The sequence below is a fragment of the Nymphaea colorata genome, chromosome 3 (assembly GCF_008831285.2).
Source record: "Nymphaea colorata isolate Beijing-Zhang1983 chromosome 3, ASM883128v2, whole genome shotgun sequence".
Lineage (NCBI taxonomy): Eukaryota > Viridiplantae > Streptophyta > Magnoliopsida > Nymphaeales > Nymphaeaceae > Nymphaea > Nymphaea colorata.
Window position 1 is genome coordinate 14,903,832 of NC_045140.1, and position 6,851 is coordinate 14,910,682.

Here is a 6,851-nt window from a genome sequence, read left to right on the forward strand (position 1 = left end):
CGGAAGCGACGTCGGAGAAGAAGTTGAACGGAAAAAAAAAAAAAAAAGGAAAAAGAAAGAAATCTTCGAACTGAGATCACTGAGCCTGAGGCAGACCAGGTCAGAGACCCAAAATTCCGATCCCGAGAGAGAGTGTGTGTGTGTGTCTCCCAGCAACTGCAGACAATTGACAGAGAGAATGAGATAGAGAGTCGAGATCAGAAAGGATTTCGCCGCGTTAAGCTGATCCCTCGGAATCGAGGTCGTCAGTTTCTTGTCTTTGGATTCCCTTTGCCTGAGTGGTTGGATCTACAAGCTGGTCGACAGTTGGCGTCCCGACTTCAGAAATTCACAAGGGTACGGCCGATCCCACTATAAATTGCAAAAGGGCACCTAGCATTTTAGGCATTCTTTTTACATGTCAGTGTTTCTTGGAGGCCGATTTCCATCTTATGCCCACAACACGGAAAACGGCATTTCCACATCATAATTTGAAAGTTATTTTTTGTCATTTTACAGCCTTTATACCATTTTGGTCTTTATAAAAAAGTGATCTTCCATTTAACCAACAACGATATTGTGGTGATTTCTAGCTCATAACAAGTTCTGCACCATAATGTATAACCCGCTCTGCAGTGCTTGTGTACAGCATTTGAAAAAAAAAATGCCACCTATAACTATCAAAAATACCGTAACATGACCTGCCTGCTATGAGGGGAATATGTAAGACTTTATGAGACCAGATATTAAACTTAGGGTTTTAATAGCATTGATATTAAATCCCCATTACAAGTAAAACAAACTGTAGATTAAGATCCGAACAAAAGGTATCCAAACTTAAATGATCTATGGATCAGATATCACCACAATTCTGGTGAAACAAAATCACACAAACTCATAAGCTGCTCTCAGCACACCATACATACCAGGCATGCCTCTTTTATATACTAATTCTGAGGCACTTTTAACTAAAATGCGTTGTCGGAATTTTGCCGGTCGCTTCAATGACCTGACGCATCCTGTCTTGAGCTCCCAACTGCCCTCCGAGCGTCTCGAAAAAGCATGCTACGGCCTCAAACACAATAATACAAAAGATCTATACCTTATGACTTTCTTTAACAAAATAAAATAAATATATATATATATAGACAAAACTGAGGTGAGGTGAATTTTCAGTTTTTGCATTGTCATAAACAATATATAGAAAAAAATTATTTTAAAGAAATCAAGAATCACGTGAACATGAAGGAAGAAAAAGGAAATGTGGAGTTCCCGTAAAGCTTGGTGAACAGGATTTTAGGAAGAAAATATTAGACAGGCGAGATTTGAAGGTTTCCAACATGGCTAAAAAATATGGCTGCTTAGAAAGAGCAAGCGACGGCAAAGGCATACCTGATACCCCCGCCGACCTCTTCATTCAAGTTGCCTAGACCACAAATTGAGGGGGCGTACCCAGGAATTCGTGGCCGAAGAGCATTAATAGAAGGTCTTAAGATTTGAAGGGTATCAGTGCGTAACAAACTGAATTATGTAGGGGGGACTATGATAATTTTTCTTCTACAAAAAAAAAAAATGTATGTCTGGCCGGGTAGGCAACTGCCTACACAAGCTCCACCACTGTTTGCATGGTATATGGCTTATAAAAGAATCCGAGATATGTTATCTTCCATTCAAGCATGAGTATGGTTAGGCCGGTCACATTGGTGACCAAGCGTTCTCTTCAAGCTCGAGTTTTGGCACTTGGGCATAATCTGGTAGGTGGCTCTTTATTGAAGGAAATGAAGCTTCTTTCTTTTGTTGTCCCCTTCTGTGTATGATAATACCGTGGACGGAAGAAAACCCATGTGCTCTACAGAATCTCTCTGTCTCATACTTTGTCATGAGGGCCTGCTCAGGTGCTGGTATCCGAAGTTCCACACGGATAAATATACAGATAATGAGAATGCCCAACCAGCCGAGTTCACGTGACTTTTCCTCTTCTTGGTTTATCTCCCACCTCAAGCTCATCTTTTATGTGAATATGCATTAACTAAGTTTCTTCATTGTGTTTGTGTCATAAGACAAGAATATCAGAGCTGAAATGGGCATCCTTTATCCATCAAACAAATTCACTGACTGGGATCAAAGATCGAGCTTGTTTCTGTAGATGAACAGTACTTAAACATCTCTCGAGCTTGATCAAGCGGCTTCACTAACACCAACTTGTGCGTTTTGAGTTTTTTCAACTTGAACTTGTTAAGCAAACTGCCTAAGTAGCAACTTATTTTTCACGGCTCTTATGCATCAAATGTCCAATTTGATCCCCCAACAAATTTAAGCTGCCAACATGAGCTTCTTGTATCTAAGAAGCTAGATATGGGTCGTCCTAAATTTTGCAAATTAAAAGATAGTTATCTCTGGATTTCTTATTTGATCTGACGAATGAGCTAGCTCAGTGAAAGGGGGACTGAAATATCCTTAAAATAATAATTTGAAAAAAAAAAAACCTTTTTAGAAGGGCAAAAATGAATTGTGAAGAAGTTAAAACGTCAAAAATACCCATTAAAAAAAAAATCAAAATTGCCCTCCTCCCCATTGAGTGCATACTTGTCCTCGATCTGCCCCTGTGGACGTTACTATAGGAATGGATGAGATATATGTCGTGAAACTATAACTAGCTAGCTTGTCGCATATGTTTAAGCTGTATTGGTCATTATTCGCACATTTGACGAAAGATGAATACTCCCAAAAACTCAGTTGCATCAATCGCGTGCGTAGATCCAAGGGGGTTGGTGCGGTGGAGTGGATCGCGTTAATCTTTAAAATAGCCAGTCAAAAAGAATTAACAACTTGTCTCCTTCCTTCAACCGGAGAAGGATGAAAACAACGACGTGGAGTTGATCAAGCTTGAGCGAACACAGTGGATCTTAATTTTTGAAGCTTCAGATCTAAAACCAAATTGTAAGTCAAAGTACAGTTCATAGAAGAAAGAATGAGGTTTTCCTGTTCCAATTTTCATACCTTCAATAGAGTGATCATGTTTCCTTATCAATTCCCATTGAAATCTTTGTCATTGTCTACCATGTAGGCCCCCTAATATGAATTTCAACAGGTTCATAGGATGCATTTGTAGTACTGTGTATACACTTTATCTGCATTTTCAATAATATGTGGAATTTTCCATCTTGGTTGTTTGGATGGAGAAATTCACCGGCCTCTCATAGCACACTGTCTGGGGTGGCTTTGATTGGATGGAGCTCAAAACCGCAAGAGAATTTCCTCATCGAAAGATATGGTTTATTACTTCGAGGTTTATGTACTTTCAGAATATTGTGAACTTCTAAATCGCTAGATTTGCAGATTGGGAGTCACCACTTTAAAACCCTAATCTTAAGTCATCAAACTTGTTAGCAACTAATTAAATGAATAGTCCATTCTTGCGTTATTCCTAATGTATATTGCTATCATGTTTCTTCTAAATCAGTCCTTGAAGTTAAATTTGCCAACCAAAACCTCCTTTATTGCCTTTCAAACTAGTAGCTAAATCAGCAGAAGGAGAAATTTAATTACCATAAAAAATTGGTACAGAGTAAGGAGGATGAACTACCAATCCCCAGAAATTAAGAGTGCCAGTCACATATAATTTAGTTGAAGAATCTGTTCTTTTTGGCTCTGAATCTTGTGGTTCTAAGACAAGATTTTCACTTGAGCGAAAGAGAAAAAGAGGGTTGTGGCGGCCTTCAATGTTAGGTAGGCGTCGGCACATGCGTTGTTACTTTGGGTCAGGTCTTGGTCGGTGCAGGGTAGGGCAAAGATCAACTTTGGGGAAGATGGGTGCGTTACAGTACCTAACCCAGCAGCTGCGGCCCAACAATTTTGTCGACCCTCCCGACTTGTGTGCCCTCATTGATAGTCTCATGCATGAAATCAATTGGATCGTTATTATAAGGTCAGGATAACGAATCGGACAAATTTTGTTTGGTAAGTTCGACAGCTCTACAGCGGTAGGCAACTGGTCAGGTAGAACCAAACGTCACCTAATTTATATCTTCAAGTTGTTTGCAACTCAAGTTTTGAAACTTCAACAAGAGTTGCAGATGCACGCTGGTGACTACAGGTTGTCATAACTTAAATTTAGGTCGCATATATATATATATATATATATATATATATATATATATATATATATATATATCATTTTAGACTTATCATTCTATGAAACATTAAAGTTGATTAAATGAATCACACATAATCAGTGTGTATGGTCCCTGTATATTTAATTATTCATTAAAAATCAAAATATCGAAAAGGCAGATTACAAGCTAAGTGCCACTTCGGTGTTTTAACTACGAGAAATCGTTGCTTGCTTGATTTCTCGGAAAGAAAAACACGTTCAGCAATAAACCATTCATACACAGATTCACACCTGAAACTCAGTAAGGATCCGACTTATTTCTGGAAGCCCACAAAACCCCTTAAGGTGGACTATTGAATTGGATAGAAAAGCAAAACCCCTATCTTAATTAAACCTTACCAGTTCACATCTTTACTAGTATTGCACAAAATTGGATATCATGAGGAAAGTCACATGAGATCGTCAGGATTTGAGAACCATGTATTTAAGATCAGACTCTCTCTCTCATCTGATATTAATCCGACCTTTTCTTAATGCCAAAGAAGTAAAAATAAGGCTCTTAAGAATAAGATTCTTAGTTTGAAGAACCATAAATTTTACAATAGATTTTTTTCCACATCAACACAAGCATGTCACATCATGGACACATCAGATGTGTGGATTTCAAATCCTGAGTAATCAAATGCCCTTTTAATGAAGGCAAAGAAATGACAATTTGGAGAAATAGTAGGCCATGGATTCTTTTCTTTTTAATGTTCATTCTGGTACTATTTCACATAATTCGCAATTTAATGCCATCGGACGACAAGAAATTCTATCAAGAGAAACAGTAGTTGGGTTCAGGGACTTGGCTTTTCTCTCAATTCATGGCTAGTAGATCGTTTTTAGGGGCTATACCAATATTATCAGAATTACGCATTGGATCCGGAGAACTGCCGATTTGATGAACCGACTGATCAAACAGTTTGTCTAAATCTATTGTGAACCTATGATGATAAAATAAATGAAAAATATTTTTCAAATGAAAAGTTAATTAGGGGCACATGAAGAGGAGGGTCTGCAGTTCAATTGATGTTAACGTAGCTCAAGATCTTAGAGGCAAGAAAAATGGGAGCAGCCTTCTACTCTTTTTCGAGGGTGGGTTCTAATCCTCTCGTTCTCTCAAAAGTAAATAAAAAAAATATTAAAATTTAAAATTTTTTTAAAATATTTAAAAGAAAAATAAGAAACTACTAACACGATATACTCTTAAAAAATTGGCTACCAATTAAATGAAGGCAGAGGGCAATGTCAACCCCTTTGAGGCAGTTTAAAAGATGAGCTAAGTAGAGTTAATGCATGCCAACCTTAGCTGATGTATATGTGGTCCTTTAGACGTGATATTAACGTGCCGAGAAGAACCTGAATATGGATTGCGTACCCAAATAGGAAACTTCATGAGCTTAATTATTCAATTAGAAAAATTGATTTTATCAAAAGTAAATATTATATGCTCTCAGACCGGCTTTGAATTCATAGGGCTTGGACTTGGGACCAGCAACAAAGAGTATTATTAACTTTTTGTCACGAAGCCGAACCCGCGTTCCAATAGATTTCGTTTAAACCAGCACACAGAGTGGGGGAAAAAAAATGTCCGAACAAGAAATATGTGAATCATGGTTTTATAAAGAATGAACCGAACAGATGTGACATATGTATATATGAAAAGTTGATGAGATGCAAACACAACCTTGTGGACCAATATCGCTATACTGTTTATAAAATTTTGGGTCGGGACCATATTTTGATATAGACATTGAAGTTTTTCCAGTTATAAGAAGGGGTCCTCCCTGCATATTAAATCAACTTTTATGAGTCAAAATCTCGCATTGCTGATTAACTGGTTTTGCTAAGCTTTGAAAAATCAACTATTTAATGTCCTTCTAGAAATTTGAAAGATCAGCAACGTACTTTCATTGCGAATACACTTTTTTTTTGTTTTAACTAAAACTGTATTTGTTAGCTATATCTGCTGGGCATTAATAGTGTTCAAAACCATGAGATATATATCTGTTTAAGTAAACACACTTGTGTAGATATTTGCCATAATAAACTAAAATTGGCCCTTACCTAAATTTTGTTCCTCCTGATGCTTAGTCTGTATACTTTTAGCAACTTTGAGTGGTTGGTTGCTGCTAATGGTAGAAAATATGGACCACTCTATTTTTTTTATTTTAAACTTTTTTTTTAATCTTGTCCCCATAAATATGATGTGCTAGACATTCTTTTAATAGGAATCTACCATCGGAAAAATTAATTATAACATATAGGTTGGCATCTAGAATTTTTTTAAAAAACTATGGGCCTCACTGATTCGACTTTTTTTTTTTTGTCTTGAAAAGTCTTGAATTTCTTAAAAAGAAAAAACATAATCCAAGACTTCCCTTTCTGAGAACAGAGCATGTTGGATTAACCAATTTGCTCGCATTCATGAATTATCACAGGAATCTATACTATGCCGATCGACGACAAGAGGAAAAGACTTTAGTCACGAGTACGTGTATATCAGAACAATAAAACCCTGATGATATGGATGAGTTGATTCCTCTTTAAACATCTCTAATGTTTTGTAGTTGAATGTTTTCAACCTACAAATCCCAAATATTGTTTAATTGTCATCAGTTTACAGCACCTTATGATATGGCAGGTTAATTTCTTCTACGTGGAGTGAAACGAAATTAAGATTGTTTCTGGAAAAGATCGGAGCAGCGGAAATGAG